Raw genomic sequence first — 19,015 nt, 5'->3', positions numbered from 1 at the left:
ACAGGCAGAAAAAAGTTAAATTAACTGGGGCAAATAACACTCATATAACATCCAAAATATGCGAGCTTCTGCAGCAAACTGGGAGTACTTCAGGGTTGGTCTGCTATCCTCTTTAGAACTAATTTCATCTAAACAGTTTAAGAAGCTGGACATTTCAACGCCACCAAGTGGATTTAGGTGACACGTTTCTTTTGTGTTAACTTGACTCCCCCAAATGACTTCGTTAGTAAACCAGTGATTACTAGTAATTCAGTCACAGGCAAATCAAGCCTAAAGAAAGGAAGCCGATATTCAAAATACCATGTTATCATCATCTGAACCTACTCAAATAGTTTATTTTCAACATTAATATGTAACTTCGATAATGAGATGTTTAACTGAAGCGAGCTCCTCCAACAAGATCAAGACAGTATCTCTTCTTCTAAAGCTTAGGTTTTGCCCACAATTCCCGATACATGGAATAACCCATACCAACAGTCATTGATCCTACAACAAAGCCTTGGGCTGCCACACGCATGTGGTTCAGATGAAGGGACATTTTATTATTTCCCCTACTCTTCAGTCTGTATAATCCATATGCAACGATTGCTACAAAACCTGCCGTTACAATACAGACAAATGGTGCCTCTCTAGCTTTTCAAGTAAGTTTGGATGCCTGATCATCATATGAAGAAAGGGAAACATCTGTTTCTGTTGACATAGTGATAGCTCGAAAAATCTCCCTAGAGTGAGAAAACCCCTTAGAAGCCCATTTTTTTATATTCATAGATTATATTTTTTAAAAAGTTTCAGGCAATCTCTTACATACTCTTTTGTCACCACCAATTTCTATTTCCTAACAGATTAAAAAGATCAATAACTTAAAAAAAATTTTTTTTTGAGACAGAGTCTCTTTCTGTCACCCAGGCTGGAGTGCAGTGGCGTGATCTCAGCTCACTGCAACCTCCGCCTCCCGGGTTCAGGTGATCATGCCTCAGCCTCCCGAGTAGCTGAGATTACAGGCGTGTGCCCACCTCCTGGCTAATTTTTGTATTTTTAGTTGAGTTGGGGTTTCATCATGTTGGTCATGCTGGTCTCAAACTCCTGACCTCAAATGACCCACTGCCTTGGCCTCCCAAAGTGCTGGAATTATAGCAGTGAGCCACCATGCCCCACCAATAACTTTTTTATGTGATAAAATGCTTTCCTACCTCATGGGGCAGCAGAAGGTAGACATTATCGTCCAGGTAAAAGATCATATTTAAATTAATCTGTCAATATATTGTGACTCAAATATTCGGTGGATATATGCTGCCAAGGAGATTTTTCCCTTAGCTTTAGAATGGTCTCTTAGATTTAGAATCGGCCTTTAAAAGTAAAGGAAATCCATCTCTTACTAGCTTTTTAATATATGGGATTCTAAGTGCCTATCCACTTGTCTGGATGTCTGCTCACCAGTTCTGTATTGGACTGACAGCAACTTCGGAGCATTGTGCTAAGGTAGCCCAGTTCCCAGTACAATGCCTAGAATAAATTAAGGGTTCAATAAATATTTACTGGCCTGGCGCAGTGGCTCACACCTATAATCCCAGTACTTTGGGAGGCTGAAGTGGGTGGATTGCTTGAGGTCAGGAGTTCAAGACCAGCCTGGCCAACATGGTGAAACCCCACCTCTACTAAAATACAAAATTAGCCGGGCAAGGTGGTGGGTGCCTGTAATTCCAGCTACTAGGGAGGCTGAGGTAGGAGAATTGCTTGAACCCAGGAGGCGGAGGTTGCAGTGAGCCAAGATCATGCCACTGCACTTCAGCCTGCGTGACAGAGTGAGACTCTGTCTCAAAAATAAAAAATATAAATAAATAAATAAATAAATATTTACTGAAGGAATGAATAAAGCATTTCACTGATGTCACTGGTAGAAAGCAAATCAACCAACGACTGAGTTCTTACAATGCACCTGGTATTACACTAGATAATGGGGATAGAAGTAGGAATGAGGAACAAAAGAATTATAATTAGAGTACAATCCAATTGGAAAGAGAAAATATATGCAGATACAAAGTAAATAAAAATAATTAGGTAATTCATTCAGTTGACTCTAGTAAGTTAAATTTTCTATTACGTTCAACAAGCATTTATAAAATTCCAAGTTCTAATAATGTCTTTTCTTAGTTTTTCACTTAGCCTACATGTTATTACATTTGTATTTATTCATTTAAAAATGTATGTTCCACCTTCCAAAAACTTGGATTAACTGGTGTGATTTGTTCATTGAGTATAAGTCATGGCACATAAAACTCATTTCTTTTTTTCATAGCATTGCTAAGTTGATATGATTATAGGAAAGCTATAGACATAATAGTTTTTTTCTCCAAGGACTTTGGCACAGAAAATATTCTTGTGAATAAGATGGTTGAAAAATAGAAATGACAATAAATTTTAGGCAGTTTTAAATCTAGCTGTAGAATGTGCCCAAACATGTGATTAATGGTTGAGGAGCGAGCTTGGAAAAGTCTCTCATCAACTTCCACAGGAATCTATTCAAGGCACTTTAATATTCAACAATCTTTATAAATGTCCCTAAGATTTTGGAGGAATGTTTGCCACTTTTAAGATGACACAAAGTTTATAGGGATGATAAAAACCTAGTTTTAAAGTGATTTCAATAGACTGAGATTTTTTTTTTTTTTTTTTTTTTTTTTTTTTTTTTTTGAGACGGAGTCTCGCTGTGTCGCCCAGGCTGGAGTGCAGTGGCCGGATCTCAGCTCACTGCAAGCTCTGCCTCCCGGGTTTTTACGCCATTCTCCTGCCTCAGCCTCCCGAGTAGCCGGGACTACAGGCGCCCGCCACCTCGCCCGGCTAGTTTTTTGTATTTTTTAGTAGAGACGGGGTTTCACCGTGTTAGCCAGGATGGTCTTGAACTCCTGACCTCGTGATCCGCCCGTCTCGGCCTCCCAAAGTGCTGGGATTACAGGCTTGAGCCACCGCACCCGGCTAGACTGAGATATTAAGCTAAATTTTTAAAAAAGAAATTTAATAGTTCTAAATATAAAGTCCCACATATATGTCTAAAAATAACTCACCATCATAGCCAGGGGAAGGCCTGGCTTGATAGAGACTAGGTTAAAAAAAAAAAAGAAAGCTAGTAATATTCAGCCAGTTTTACTTGTTTGTTTGTTTGTTTTAAATAAAAGGGAATGCAACAGCCACACTAATATTTTTTAAAGAATGCATTAGAAAAGAGGGAAAATAATTTGTTCTCTGTTGTTTTAGAAGCTAATAGTAGGACTAAGAAATTTATGAGAAAATAAGTGGGTTTATTGTTGTTATTGTTGAATGTAATAAGACATTACTATAATTATAGCCTTCCCAAAATGGAATGGACTGGCTTGAGTATAACTACTTTTCCTTCCTGAAAATATTTAAGCAGAAGTTGTATGACCGTTTATTGGAGAGACTAAAAATTTCAACTGTACCTTGTAGAAATTGGATTGGCTAACATATTTAACTATTAAGCATCAATAAAGCTTGGAGCAGTGGTTTATGCCTGTAATCCCAGCTACTCAGGAGGCTGAGGTGGGAGAATAGCTTGAGGCCAGGAGTTTGAGGCCGCAGTGAGCTGTAGGATTGTACCATTGTACTCCAAGTTGGGTAACAAAGTGAGAACCTGTCTGTTAAGAAAACAAAAAGGATAATTAAATAAAGTTTTATCTTACATATGGTAATGTATTGCTTGGTCAAGCAAACTGATTTAAAGAGAAAGTTTTCAATGCTATAAAACCTTGCAGGACCAAGATCTGTGAGAAGGAGAAAGGCCCTTTTTAGGATTGCTTTTTCCCTTGATGTGCCTGTCACTTCTGAAAGTGGAAGCAGCAGCCAAAGGGTGCAATGCTTAGCAGAGTTTTCAATATTTCATGGTACAAGAAAGACAAAAATTGGAATCCCAGGCCCAAGAAGGAGGAGGAGAAGTCCAGTAAACACTAGGCTTTTGAATGAGACCTGACAGGCTCTATTCTAGAAGTAAAGGTAGATCAGAAAGAGACCAGACCTCACAAAGGCTGAAGCCAAACACTGAATAAACTTAAATCCTAAATGAATTAAACTGATCTTCCCTAGCTTTCCTGTTTGTCAGGAGCAGAAGGAGATCACCTGTGGAAAAAGATAATGTCATCCAGAGCCTCAAAATTAATTTTTTGCATAATTTTTAATACACAATTTCTGACACAGAACAATAAATAGCCAGACATACAAACCAAGAGAAGTGAGCTGTCATTTGAGGCTGCAATTTTCCGTATTCAACTGCTTTTTTGTTGTTGTTGTTTTCTTTTTTTTTTTGGAGACGGAGTTTTGCTCTTGTTGACTAGGCTGGAGTGCAGTGGTGCAATCTCGGCTCACCGCAACCTCTGCCTCCTAGGTTCAAGCAATTCTCCTGCCTCAGCCTCCCCAGTAGCTGGGATTACAGGCATGTGCCACCATGCCCAGCTAATGTTTCCCTATTTTTAGTAAAGACGGATTTCTCCATGTTGGTCAGGCTGGTCTCAAACTCCTGACCTCAGGTGATCCGCCCGCGTTGGCCTCCCAAAGTGCTGGGATTACAGGCGTGAGCCACTGCACCCGGACTCAACTGCTGATATTAAAACCAAAATAGGAACTAAAAGTCTGCCCAAAATAACAGATAAAAACAATAGAAAGAAAATCTCAGATGGAGAAATTTGGCAAAGAACTAAAAATAAATATAAAGAATCAAATGGGAAATTCTAGAACTGAAAAAACCTGAAATTAAGAATTCAAAGGATGGATTTAACAACAGAATACGTAAGTGCAGACAGAATTAGTGAACTGAAATACAGGTCAGAGAAAAGAGACAGATTGAAGATGGAGAGAATAAAAGAGGGGGAATACCAAAACGAGCATAAAAAACAAATGAGACTCACTAAAAATGTCTAACCTACATATAAGTGGAGATGCAGATAGAGAAGAGAGAGAAAACGGGCAGATGTAATACTTAAAGAGATAATAGCCAAGGATTTTCCAAAACCAATAAAAAAAATTGAGCCCTGTACAGGTTGAAGAAATATTGAGACTCTTAAACAAGATAAATACAAGAAAATCACACCTAAGCACATCACAGTATAACTGCTGAATCTCAAACACAAAGGGAAAAACCATACGAAAGAAGTCAAATAAACCCAGATACCTGCAGTAGAGCACCAATGTGACTGACTACTCACTCACAACAGAAACGATGAAAGCCATAAAACAATTAATCATATCTTCAAAATGATGGTGGGAAAACCTGCCAACCTAGACTTCCACATCCAGTAAAAATATACTTTAAAATAAATATTAAAGCCAGGCACAGTTGCTCACACCTATAATCTCAGCACTTTGGGAGGCCAAAGTGTGAGGATCACTTGAGTCCAGGAGTTTAAGATCAGCTTGGGCAACACAGCAAGACCTCATCTCTACAAAAACTAATCAACCAACCAACCAACCAAACAAACAAACAAACACTAAATAAAAACTTTTTTTCAAATACAAAAAAGCAAGAAACCAGCAGACGACACTAAAGGATGTTCTTGGTATAGAAGAAAAATGACCTAAGATAGAAACTTTAAAATGAGAGAACAAATATAAGAATGGAAAGGGTAAATATTTCAAAAAATATAAATCAATATTGACTATATGAAATAATCATAATGCCTTGAAAGGTTTAAAAATATATCTAAATTGCCCAGGTGCGGTGGCTCACGCCTGTAATCCCAACACTTTGGGAGGCCGAGACGGGTGGATCATGAGATCAGAAGTTCAAGACCAGCCCGGTCAAGATGCCGAAACCCCATCTTTACTAAAAACACAAAAATTAGCCAGGCGTGGTGGCATGCACCTGTAATCCCAGCTACTCGGGAGGCTGAGACAGGAGAATTGCTGAACCCGGGTGGCAGAGGTTGCAGTGAGCCGAGATCACGCCACTGCGCTCCAGCCTGGGTGACGGAGCAAGACTCTGTCTCAAAAAATAAAATCAAAAATAAAAATGTATCTAAATTAAATTACATGATGATAGCAGCACATAGGGCAGTAAGAGGGAAAATGGAGACCAAGTGTTCTAAGGTCCTTTCACTGTTTAGGAAGAAGTAAAAGTGATAATTGGAATTAGACTTAAAAAGGTCAATAGTGACTCATCATCACTAATCATTGGAGAAATTCAAATCAAAATCACAATGAGCTACCCCTTTACATCCATTAGAAAGACTATTATTAAAACAAAGACAAAAACCAGAAAATAACAACTGTTGGTGAAGATGTGGAGAAATTGAAATCCTATGTAAAATATACATAACATAAAATTTACTGTTTGAACCTTTTTTTTTTTTTTTGAGATGGAATCTTGCTCTGTTGCCCAGGCTGGAGTGCAGTGGTGCTATCTCGGCTCACTGGAACATCCACCTCCTGGGTTCAAAGCAATTTCCCTGCTTCAGCCTCCCTAGTAGTTGGGATTACAGGTGCCTGCCAGCACGCCCAGTTAGTTTTTGTATTTTAGTAGAGATGGGGTTTCACCATGTTGGCCAGTCTGGTCTCCTCAAGAAATTCACTTGCCTCTGCCTCCCAAAGTGCTGGGATTACAGGTGTGAGCCACCACACCCAGCCTGAACCATTTTTAAATGAACAACTCAGTGACATCGAGTACCTTTACATTATTGTGCAACCATCACCACCACCTGTTTCTGGAATTTTTCATCTTTTAAATTCGAAACTCTGTGCCAGTTAAACTATAACTCTCCATCCCCACTCCCCGCTATTCTTTATCAATCACCATTCTTTGTTCTGTGTCCGTGAATTTAAATTGGAAATATAAAATGGTGCAGCCACTATGGAAAACAGTATGGAGGCTCCTAAAAAAATCAAACATAGAATTACCATATGATTCAATAATTCCACTTCTGGGTGTATACCCCCAAGAATTAAAAACAGACATCTCAAAAAGTTAATTATACACCCATGTTCATAGCAGCATTATTCACATGAGCCAAAAGGTGGAAGCCACCTAAATTTTCATTAACAGATAAATGGTTCAGCAAAATGTCTATATATACAATGGAATATTATTCAGCCACAAGAAAGGATATTCTGACACATGCTACAACATGGATAAAACTTGAAGACATTGTGTTAAATGAAATAAGCCAGCCACAAAAGAGTATATGCTGTGTGCTTCCACTTAATATGAGGCAACTGGAGTAGTCAAATTCATGCAGACAGAACAAACAATAGTGGCTGTAAGGGGATAAGGGACTGGGGATAGAGAATTATGGTTTAACTGGTACAGAGTTTCAGATTGAGAAGATGAAAAATTCCAGAGGTAGACAGTGATGATGGTTGTACAATAATGTGAATGTACTTGATGTTACTGAACTGTTCATTTAAGAATGATCTAAAATGGCAAATTTTGTTATGTGTATTTTATGCCTTTATTTTTTTAGGAAAGTCAACAATGTATATTGGAATCTGTAGTGCAACTGCTAGAAGAATAGTAAAAGAATGTATAACAAGCAAGCTATTAGAGGTGAAAAATCAAATAGAAAATAATGCCTTTTTACCTGTCTATGTATAATGCAATAAAAAGTTATTAATAAAAATGTATTCAGGTGAAAAATATACTGAAAATGTTCACTAAAATAATAGCAAAAATTGTGTGTTAGCACATTAAGATTGTATGAGGTGTGTTAACCTCAGTTTTCTAAATTCTCTATACTATGGCTATTGGCTCATAATATACTGCTTTGTCATAAAACCGCCTCTATAATATAAAAAATTATGCTTAAAAAAGTGATTTACTGTTTCAAGTAGCTATCAGATCTGAGCTGTTTGTGAAACAATTATTAAAAGAACCACTAATAGATGTCATAGGTTCTATCAACTTAGAAATCTTTCAACACAGAACATTTCTGGTTTTCCTAACCATAGTTTGGCATATGCGTCACTATAGCAAGTTGTACTTAGGCGTTTTAGATAAAAAGTAGGCAACTTATCTGGATAATTTACTCACAATATGTTCACTTTCTGCAAAAGCTTAACCAATATCTGATCAGTACTTGGATGAAACTTAAGTCTATGTAGCAACACATTAGCTACAAAAGGACAAGTTCTTGTTTTGTCTAATATAAATTCTCTGTTAGTTTTCAGTTGCAGCACAAAAAAATGTTCAGTTTGTTCTAGAACAAATTATTCTCTGTAAAAAGGAAACTGAAAATGAGCCGGGCGCAGTGGCTCATGCCTGTAATCCCAGCACTTTGGGAAGCCAAAGCAGACAGATCACTTGAGGTCGGGAGTTTGAGACTAGCCTGGGGCCAACATGACGAAATCCCGTCTCTACTAAAAATACAAAAATTAGCCGGGTATGGTGGTGTGTGCCTGTAATTCCAGCTACTAAGGAGTCTGAGGCATGAGAATCGCTTGAACCCGGTAGGCAGAGGTTGTAGTGAAACGAGATCGCATCACTGCACTCCAGCCTGGGTGACCCAGTGAGGCTCTGTCTCAAAAAAAAAAAAAAAAAAGACTGAAAGCGACAATGAGCCATTATAGATTAAAGCATAGCATTTTGTGGCCTTTTTATTCTCTCGTCAATCTTTCAAAAAATTTTTTTTCACCTGTAATCCCAGCACTTTAGGAGGCCAAGGTGGGCGGATCACGAGGTCAGAAGTTCGAGACCAAGCTGGACAACATGGAGAAACCCTGTCTCTACTAAAAATACAAAAAATTAGCCAGACGTGGTGGCAGGTGCCTGTAATCCCAGCTACTCTGGAGGCTGAGGCAGGAGAATCACTTGAACCCAGGAGGCGGACGTTGCAGTGAGCTGAGACTGTGCCACTGCATTCCAGCCTGGGTAACAGAGTGAAACTTTGTCCGAAAAAAAAATATTTTTAACTTATGGGCACATAGTAGGTGTATATATTTGTGGGGTACATGAGATGTTTCGATACAGGCATGCAGTGTAAAATAATCACATCATGGAGAACAGGGGTTCCATCCCCTCAAACATTTATCCTTTGTGTTACAAACAATCCAATTACACTCTTTCAGTTATTTGCAAATATGTGATTAAATTATTATTAACTATGGTCACCCTGTTGAACAATCAAGTAGTATGTCTAATTCATTCTATTTTTTTGTATTAATTTCTCTCCTCAATCTAATTCCTTACTCTTCTAATAATATGTTTTGATTTCACTTAAAAAGGCAAAGTCTTCTTCTACTTGCCCAATCCAACAAAAGGATTGCTTGTAACACAAAGCTGTATAAATTATTGGGGGAAGATGATATCTACTCAATAAATGATCTTGGGACAACTGGGCGATTAATATATTTTTAAAAACTACTAGATCTCTACAGCAAATCTTACACAAAAATCAGTTTCAGATGGGATTAAAGATTTCAGTATGAAAGGTAAAATCCTTTTCTTTTGTTTTTTGAGACGGAGTCTTATTGTGTTGTCCAGGCTGGAGTGCAGTGGTGTGATCTCGGCTCACTGTAACCTCTGCCTCCCAGGTTCCAGTGATTCTCCTGCCTCAGCCTTGTGAGTAGCTGGGATTACAGGCGCATGCCACCACCCCTGGCTAATTTTTATATTTTTAGTAGAGACAGGGTTTCACCATGTTGGTCAGGCTGGTCTCGAACTCCTGACCTCATGATCTGCCCGCCTCGGCCTCCCAAAGTGCTGGGATTATAGGCGTGAGCCACCATGCCCAGCCAAAAGGTAAAATCTTAAAACATTTAGAAGAAAATATAGAAGGAATCTTTATGACCTTGAAAAGGTCAGGTTTTCTTAAGACATAAACACCATAAATCACAAAGAAAAACACTGATAAATTTGACTATATAAAAATTAAAGGCAGAGTGCAATGGCTCACATCTATAATCTCAGCACTTTGGGAGGTTGAGATGGGCAGATTGCTTGAGTTCAAGAGTTGGAGACCAGCCTGGAAACATGGCAAAACCCCAACTCTACAAAAAATACAAAAATTAGCCAGGGGTGGTGCCATGTGCTTGTAGTCCCAGCTACTAGGGAGGCTAAGGTGGGAGAATGGCTTAAGCCCAGGAAGCAGAGGTTGCAGTGAACCGAGATCGTGTGCACTCCAGCCTAGGCAACAGAGCCAGACCCTGGCTCAGAAAAAAAAAAAAAAAAAAAATTAAAAACATCTATATGACAAAAGATAGCATAAACAAGTTAAAATACAAATGACAACCTCAGAGAAGATATATGCAACATATGTGACTAATAAAAAATTAGTACCCAAAATATTTCAAAACAAACCACCCAGTAGAAAATTAGGCAGAATACATGAGCAGCCAACTCATGAAAATGAAATTAAATGGTCAATAAGAAAGATGATCAGCCTCACTAGTATAGTCATGTGCTCCATAACAATGTTTTGGTCAACAGTGGACCACATATATGACAGTGGTCTCACAAGATTATAATGGAGCTGAAAAATCCCCATTGTCTAGTGACATTGTAGTTATCCTGACATAGCCATGGAAATGTCGTAGCACAATGCATTACTCACATGGGTGTGGTGATGCTTGTGGGAACACACCTACTGTGCTGCCAGTCCTCTAATGATGCTAGTGGAAACCCACCTACTGTACATGCAATGATGTACAGTACATAATACTTGATAATGATAATAAATAACCATATTATTGGCATACATACTTATGATGCTTTGGATCATTATTTTACAGTGTACTTCTTCTACTTATTAAAATAAAAAGCTAACTGTAAAACAGCCTCAGGCTGGTCCTAGGTATTCCAGAAGAAGGCATTGTTATCATAGGAGATAACAGCTCCATGCATGTTGTTACTCCTAAAGACCTTCCAGGGGCAAGATATGAAGGTGGAAGGCAGAGATACTGAGGATCCTGACTGTGTAGGCCTCGGCTAATGTGTAAGTTTGTGCCTTAGTTTTTCACCAAAAAAGCTTAAAGCAATTAAGATAGTTTATAGAATAAGGACATAGGGAAAGAAAATACTTTTGGACAGACGTACAACATGTTTGTGTTTTAAGCTAAGTGTTATTGTAAAGAGTCAAAAATTTTAAAAGTAACAAAGTTACAGCAAGCCAAGGTTAATTTATTATTAAAGAAAAAAATTTTAAATAAACTTAGAGTAGCCTAAGTATCCAGTGTTGATAAAGTCTACAGTGCTGTACAGTAATGTCCTAGGCCTTCACATTCACTCACCACTCACTCCCTGACTCACACAGAACAACTTCCAGTCCTACAAGCTGTATTCATGGTAAGTGCCCTATACAGGTGTACCGGTTTTTAATATTTTATACTGTACTTTTACTGTACCTTTTCTGTGTTAAGATATGTTTAGATACATAAATACTTAACATTGTGTCACAGTTGCTCACAGTATTCAGTACAGCAGCATGCTACACAGGTTTGTAGCCTATGAGCACAAGGCTATACCATATAACCTAGGTGTGTAGTAGGCTATGACATCTATGTTTGTGTAAGTACATTCTGTGATGTTCACACAACTACAAAATTGCCTAAAAATGAGTTTCTCAAAATGTATCCCCGTTGTTAATTAACACATGACTGTAATTAGGGAAATGGAAATTAAAGCAATTACAAATGAACACTCTCCAAGTTGGATTGGCCAAGGAAACTTTCACTTAATACTGTTTTCGATCTACTCTGAAGTCCAAAAATCTGTAGTTGTTTCTTTCCCTTTATCTTATTTATTTATTTATGTATTTATTTATTTTGAGACCAAGTCTCGCTCTGTCGTCCAGGCTGGAGTGCAATGGCAAGATCTCGGCTCACTGCAACCTCTGCCTCCCAGGTTCAAGCAATTCTCATGCCTCAGCCTCCCAAGTAGCTGGGATTACAGGTGCTCACCACCACGCCTGGCTAATTTTTCTATTTTTAGTAGAGACAGGACTTTACCATGCTGGCCAGGCTGGTCTCAAACTCCTGACCTCAAGTGATCTGCCCGCCTCAGCCTCCCAAAGTGCTGGGATTACAGGCACGAGCCACCATGCTCGGCCCTCTTTATCTTTTATATTATATGTGTGGATTTATGACTTTAAAGTTCATACATGTATGTACGTATTTTCTCTCATGCTAGTTTATTTGGGAAGAAGCAGCTGTAAAAGTACCTTTAATCTGCTATTTTAACTAATTAAATAATTACACTAATTTAGCAAAGTAATTTATTCATGAGTAGGTTTTACCCTTAAATAAAACTAATTTTAAACGTAAAATTTATCTTTAACATAACCACAATACACCTATCACCTATTAAAATATTTAATAATTTCTTAATATCAGTATCATAATATCACAGTTAGTATTCGAATTTCCAATTGTCTCATATATTTATTAGAAAATTTTAGTAGTTAGTACAAATCAGAATCTAAATAAAGTTTACATATTGGGAGTGGTTGAGATATCTTTTAAGTATCTTTGAAGCTATTGCTTTCCCCTCATCTCTGATTTTTCTTTTGCTAGTTTGTAGTGTTTTTATTGCAGTTATTGAAAAAACAGAGCTCTTTGTCTTTTAGAATTTTCCACAATATGGATTTCATAGAATGAATGCATCCCTGTGGTATAGGTGAGATTTCCTCCGTCCTCTGTATTTTCTATAAACTGGTAGTTGGATCTAGAAGACGGATCAGATTCAGGTTCAGTTTCTTTTGGCTAGACATCACAGTTGGTTTGTGCTCTTCCATCAGGAGGCACACAATGTCTGTTTCTCTTTTGTGATGTTAGCAGCAGTTGATGAGAATTAAATCCATTATTTTATTACAAATTGAAAAATGGTTATATTTTCTCAGTTCTTCTTCATTTATTATCTGGAATACTATAAAGAGAAACTTCTTTCACTTACTGTTTGAATAACCAACAGTAATAGTTTGTATTTTAAAAAGCAGGATATGCACATTTTATGTGTTTTTCAATCCATTGGGGTAAATATCCTTAATGATAATCAAGCATTTCCATCTTTGCCAGTGGGAACTACTTCAAGTTGGCTTCTGTGTTCTTTTGATACCGCTCTAGCCATTCCCCAAAGACAAGATTTTCTAGCTTTGTCTTGTATATTCCCAATCCCTTTTTCTTAAAATCAGCCCCTTTGCAGAGAGTTCTTGTTTCTTTCGGTAAAAAATGGTATTTGGAGACCACGGGTAGGATACTAGCAATGCTTATTGTTACCGAGTCGGTCAATATATTTAGACCTATTCAGGAGACAGCGCTAAGTAGCTATTTTTAATGAAATATTTTATATACACCAAAATGCATGTGTAACACAGACAGAGTTTAATCTTTGAGTATTCCCATACCCAGGTAATAGCCTTTTTCAGTTTTGCTTATCATTCCCTTACTTATTACGTATGCTTAAACAATGTGCTATTTTTCATTTTTTGAACTTTGTATAAATGGAATCATACTACAGATATACTCTGTGACTTTTTATTTTGTTTGTTGTGTTTTTTGTCAACATACTTGCCCAAGTTAAAGCACTCATTCCACACTATAAATATATCATAATCTATTTAATCTATTCTCCTAAAGATACAAATTTGGGTCATTTCCAGTTTCTTGTTCCAGTGAACAAAGCAATTATGAATTTTTTTGTGTACGGTTCTCTTGGTGCACATGTGCACAAGTTTCTTATTTGCTATAATTTAGGGGTGAAATTTCTGGGGTATAAGGTCAATCTAGCTTTTGTTCCTTCAACAACACAGAAACACCTTTGTCAAGGTTACCAAAGGCCTCTATAGTGCCAGATGAGCAATGTTCCCTTCTCACTAATATTCAATGCAGTTTTTCTCTCCTTGGTTCACATTCCACTACAGTGGTTCTCAGGCACCACACCTCTGACACAGCTCCCATTCTAAAGGCAGCTAGCTTCTCCTCGCTATATTTTACCAACTCTCCTAATCCTCTCTATCCTACCTCTTAAAATCAGAGCTCCTTGAAAGTACTTCCTGAGTGCTTTCTTTTCTCAACTTTATCCACACATTCTCTAGGAGAACGCATCATTACCACAACTTCAAATACCAGTTGTTTGTTTCAGACCCTAATTCTATTGACCCTCAGCTTTCTTCTCTGAACTCCATTTGTGTAATTAACTGCTCAGATGACTCAGAGTCATCTCAAACTTAACCTGTTTAAAATGGAATTTAAAATTTTTCACCATACATCCAGTGCTAACTCTAGTCTCCTGACAAACAGCACTATCAAACTCTCAGCTACTAAAGCCAGTAGCCTGGGACTAACTCTTGATGCCTTCCTTTCCTTCACCACTATCCAGTCAATTCCTCACTGTGTCCTGTTGGCTTTACCTCTAAAATATATCCTGAATCTGAATGTCTCTCCACTTCGACTGCCACCAACATAACTCGAGCTATTATCTTTCACCTGAGCTTTGACAATGATATCGTAACAGATCCTTCCACTTTTATTTTGTTATCCTTAAATCCAATCTTTCTATAGTGACTAAAATGAAGTTTCCATTTATCAATCAAGCTCTCCCGTAAAGATTTCTGGCTATGCACAGTGGCTCACGCCTGTAATCCTAACACTTTGGGAGGCCAAGGCAGGTAGATCACCTGAGGTGAGGAGTTCGAGACCAGCGTGGCCAATGTGACGAAACCCCATCTCTATTAAAAATTTAAAAATTAGCTGGGCATGATGGTGGGCGCCTGTAATCCCAGCTACTGGGAAGGCTGAGGCAGTAGAATCGCTTGAACCCAGGGGGCGGAGGTTGCATTGAGCCGAGATCGCACCACTTCACTCCAGCCTCAGCGAAAGAAGGAGACTCCGTCTCAACAATATAAATAAATAAATAAATAAATAAAAAATAGCCGGGCGCGGTGGCTCACGCCTGTAATCCCAGCACTTTGGGAGGCCGAGGCGGGCGGATCACAAGGTCAGGAGATCGAGACCACGGTGAAACCCCGTCTCTACTAAAAATACAAAAAATTAGCCGGGCGCGGTTGTGGGCGCCTGTAGTCCCAGCTACTCGGGAGGCTGAGGCAGGAGAATGGCGTGAACCCGGGAGGCGGAGCTTGCAGTGAGCCGAGATCGCGCCACTGCACTCCAGCCTGGGCGACAGAGCGAGACTCCGTCTCAAAAATAAATAAATAAATAAATAAATAAATAAATAAATAAATAAAAAATAAAATAAAAATTAAAAAAGGCTTCCAAAAGTTTCCCAGACTCTTATCGATGCTTTTGCAAAAGTCCATTCGTTGGCGAAGAAATAAATTTAGTGGATATTGATTAGTATTTTAAAATGAATAGAAAATATCATAGGCATTACACATTGTAAGGGTAGGATTTTCTATGTAAACATTTTGTTTTATTTGAGTACTGGGTGAGACATAAAATATATTTCCTACTATGAGCCATGGTCAAACATGTTTGAGAAAAGCTGCTCTACACGATCTGTCCCCATCTGCCTCTCTAACCTCACTTCGTGCCACCCTTCCCAGGGTCTGACGCCATGGCTGTACAGGGCTACTGTCAGTCCTTCCATAACATGGCAAGACCTTTGCCTTGTAGGGCCTTTGCACTTGCACTGCCTCTGCCTACAATGTTCCTCCTGCCAGGGTCCCCACGAATGGCCCCTTTTCATCTTTCAGGTCTCAATTAAAAGTTCCCAACCCAGAGAGAACTTCTCTGACCACCCTATTTATTTAGTTCCCTTCTGTTATTTTCTGTCTCAGCAAATTTTTGTTTCCTTCAAAACACTAATCACATTTGTAAAAATGTATTTGAAAAAGTTGTTTACAGTCTGCCTCCTCCATTAGAACATAAACCCCATTGAAGCAGAAGCCTTGTCAGTCTTTTCGCTGCGTTTACCCAGCATTTTGAACACTTAATCCCATTTTGGTTACTAAAACTTGACACTGGTAAGTAAGACCCACATCACATTCAGAGATGTGCCAGAGTCGATAATTGATTATTATTAATCGACCTTGGCAGGAGATGTGTTTTGTGGTAATAGAGGTGAATTTCCTTAATAAATTCCTGTCTGGTTCAATTTACCTTGTTACGTTGCTTCCTTAATTAGAGGATGTTTGATGGTGGCTTCCGAAATGCCATTAATGCCTTGTTTAAAATTCCATCTAAGTTCTTAGCCTGGCCGCACAGCATTGATCAAAAGTTCAGTCTTGAGGAAATGAAGCAATTCCTTTTTCTTGGCTTGGAGTCCACCTGAACAGCCACCAACGGTCTCTTTGTTTGGTTGGGTAGGTCCAGCTTTATGAATGAATAGCCCCTTCACTAACAAACAATAGCAGAGGTCTGGGCCACTAACTAGTTGAGAAATGTTAATCTCCTTTCAGGTAATTATTTCCAGAAGTGTAGCAACTATTAGAATGTTTAGATTCCTACTGTTTGATAGAAATTTAACAAACAAATTTGAAATGCTTGATAAACCTTTTAAAGGTTTTACTTTCTGCCACAAACTTTAATGTCAAAAAGTCATGGTTTCATATTGAAATTCTAAAAGTTATAAACATTTTTATGAACTTATTATGAAGTTATAATTTAGAATCTAAGGGCCCGATTTTATTTTATAAGTTTAATTTACTTTGAACCCTTAAACATGGGAGACTGATTCATTGATCAAATGTGTAGTTTACTGTTTTAATGCCTGTACCTCTCCAACTGAAGTAATACATAAAACTTACAAGGAGGGACTGCTGTGACCTTAAATGTTTACTTCAAGAAGTTAAACATCAGACTTTGAGTAGTCTATTTCCAACAGTCTACTGACAAAGGCAACCCTTTTCCACGTCTTCTTAAAAACCACCAGCTAGTTACTGTAATTATAAGCTATCCTGTAACTTCACGGCAAAAAATTAAAAAATATTTTTAAAAAAGCATGCCTTGCCCCAATGTCGTTAGAAACCACAGAGTCCTTAAAAACCAAAAATAAACTTTAGAATGAGAAAAATAACTTTTAACCTTTATCTTTTTTCCGAAACTACAGTTGCGAGTTAAGTAAACTGAGACTCCTCCTCACACCTTCTTGTGAACTGTAACATTTCATACTGAGTAAGAGTGCATTGGAAATGAACCATGATGAATTTAGCCCATATCTGAAAAATACCACAGCCCTTCTCCATTGTTTGACTGTATTTACTTTCTTGTTAGAAGGAACTTCCAAGGGGCAGTGATCCTCCCTATTTGTCTTAGGCTCTGCACCTTTGTTTATAGGGCACTGCTGTGTATGGGAGGACTTAGGTTGAATTCTGAATGCTGCAAAGATAAGTGATAGGTTTATCTAAAATATGCCATTTGAGACACTGTTCGTATCTTACAGTGTCTTGAATTTATCCCAGCACATTTTAAGGCAAGATTTGTAAGCAGACTGATTTAATGTTTAAAACCCCTAAGACCTCAGATTTAAAAAAGAAGAACAAAAACCCCCAATAGCTTGTCATTTTTAACTTAATCTTGCTGTCATTTAGATATCAAACTCTTGTTTGGGATGGGACTCTTCATTCCTCTGCTGTAACTGTCAGTTTTCAGTTAAAGGCCTGAACTCTTTGGGTGCCTTCAGTTTCTCTGGTGATAAGCAAAATACATTTGTTGAGCTAATCTGGCTTCCAAAACTGATGTAGGACAGTATTCCCTCTCTCATGAGTTACACAGTGTTTCATATTATATCACAGTGACATTAGGCAGAGGTAGCCTCCAAGAATAGATTTCCTAATTGGCAATATTTAAGTTTGACATTTCCATTTGCATTATCTAATTACACAATTTAATTTTCAAAATTACATAAGCAAATAAAATATAAGTGAAAAGAAAGAAAAGTGTTTCTTTGAGAATTAAGCTGAATGCCTTGGAACCACTTGATTGATTAAATCACTTAAACTTTTCTAGTTTTCAAATTAGATGTGGGTGACACAATATTAAAAATAACTGACATAAAAAAGTCTCAGAACAAAACGCCTCAAGCATAATGGAGTAGCCACCTCCTGGCTACAAGAGTTAATGCTATAGGCATCAGGTAGCTCAGATAGGTGAAGGTTGTTAAGAAAGTACACTTTAGTGTTGACTTAAGCCATTTTTATGATCTTCCTGTTGAAAAGCATATTATGGACCGGGAGCACTGACTCATGCCTGTAATCTCAGCACTTTGGGAGGCCCAGGCAGATGGATCACCTGAAGTCAGGAGTTCAAGACCAGCCTGGCCAACTTGGTGAAACCCTATCTCTACTAAAAATACAAAAATTAGCCAGGTATGGTGGCACACACATGTAGTTCCAGCTACTCAGGAGGCTGAGGCACAAGAATCACTTGAGCCTGGGAGGCCAAGGTTGCAGTGAGCGGATATCGTGCCACTGCACTCCAGCCTGTGCAACAGAGCGAGATTCCGTCTCAAAAAAAAAAAAAAAAAAAAAAAAAAGTATAAAGTATACCATGAATGTGAAAAAGTGAGCCAAAGAAATGCAGTTGAACAAATGAAGAGAGGCTGATAAATAACTTAACAATAACAATGAAAGCAGCAACAAAACATTCCAAAGAAAATGCCCTTTCATTTATGATTATAAACAACTCAATTTGCATTTTTAGTTACAAGCAAGAGAAACTGACTCTGGATATTTAAGCAGTTTATTAACATAAGTTTATTTAAAAGATATTGGGTTAAAGCAGGTGAATTTCAGGGTATGTAAACTACTTCTCAATAAAGCTGTTACAGAAAAAAAGGATACTGGGTAGCTAACAGAAGAGTGGGAGGACTGGTTTGAGGCTACATTTCCAGGAATAACACTGAAGGCCGTGGTGCAGAACTGGCTGATGAGGAACCTGCTGCTGCCGCCTCTGTCCTCCCCACACTGAGGGGCACACCATTGGTCCTGCTGCCTAGGACTGACTTTACAGTGCCCCGTACTGCTGCCCAGCACCAAAGCTATCTCCTGGGTGAGAACCTTTCTGAAATAAAATCTCATATGCTTATGTTCTAGCTACAAAGGACCCCAGGGAACTGAGTTTTCTGGGTTTG

At 38.2% G+C, this 19,015-nt stretch overlaps 1 pseudogene; it reads right to left on the bottom strand.

Annotated features, from left to right (window-relative positions):
• Positions 1-421: 421 nt before the first annotated feature.
• Positions 422-700, bottom strand: LOC100425845 (HIG1 domain family member 1A, mitochondrial pseudogene; annotated as a pseudogene).
• Between the last annotated feature and the right edge of the window lie 18,315 nt (positions 701-19,015).

This window comes from Macaca mulatta, chromosome 1 (assembly GCF_049350105.2).
Source record: "Macaca mulatta isolate MMU2019108-1 chromosome 1, T2T-MMU8v2.0, whole genome shotgun sequence".
Taxonomy (NCBI): Eukaryota; Metazoa; Chordata; class Mammalia; order Primates; family Cercopithecidae; genus Macaca; species Macaca mulatta.
This window is presented reverse-complemented; position numbering and strand designations above follow the sequence as displayed.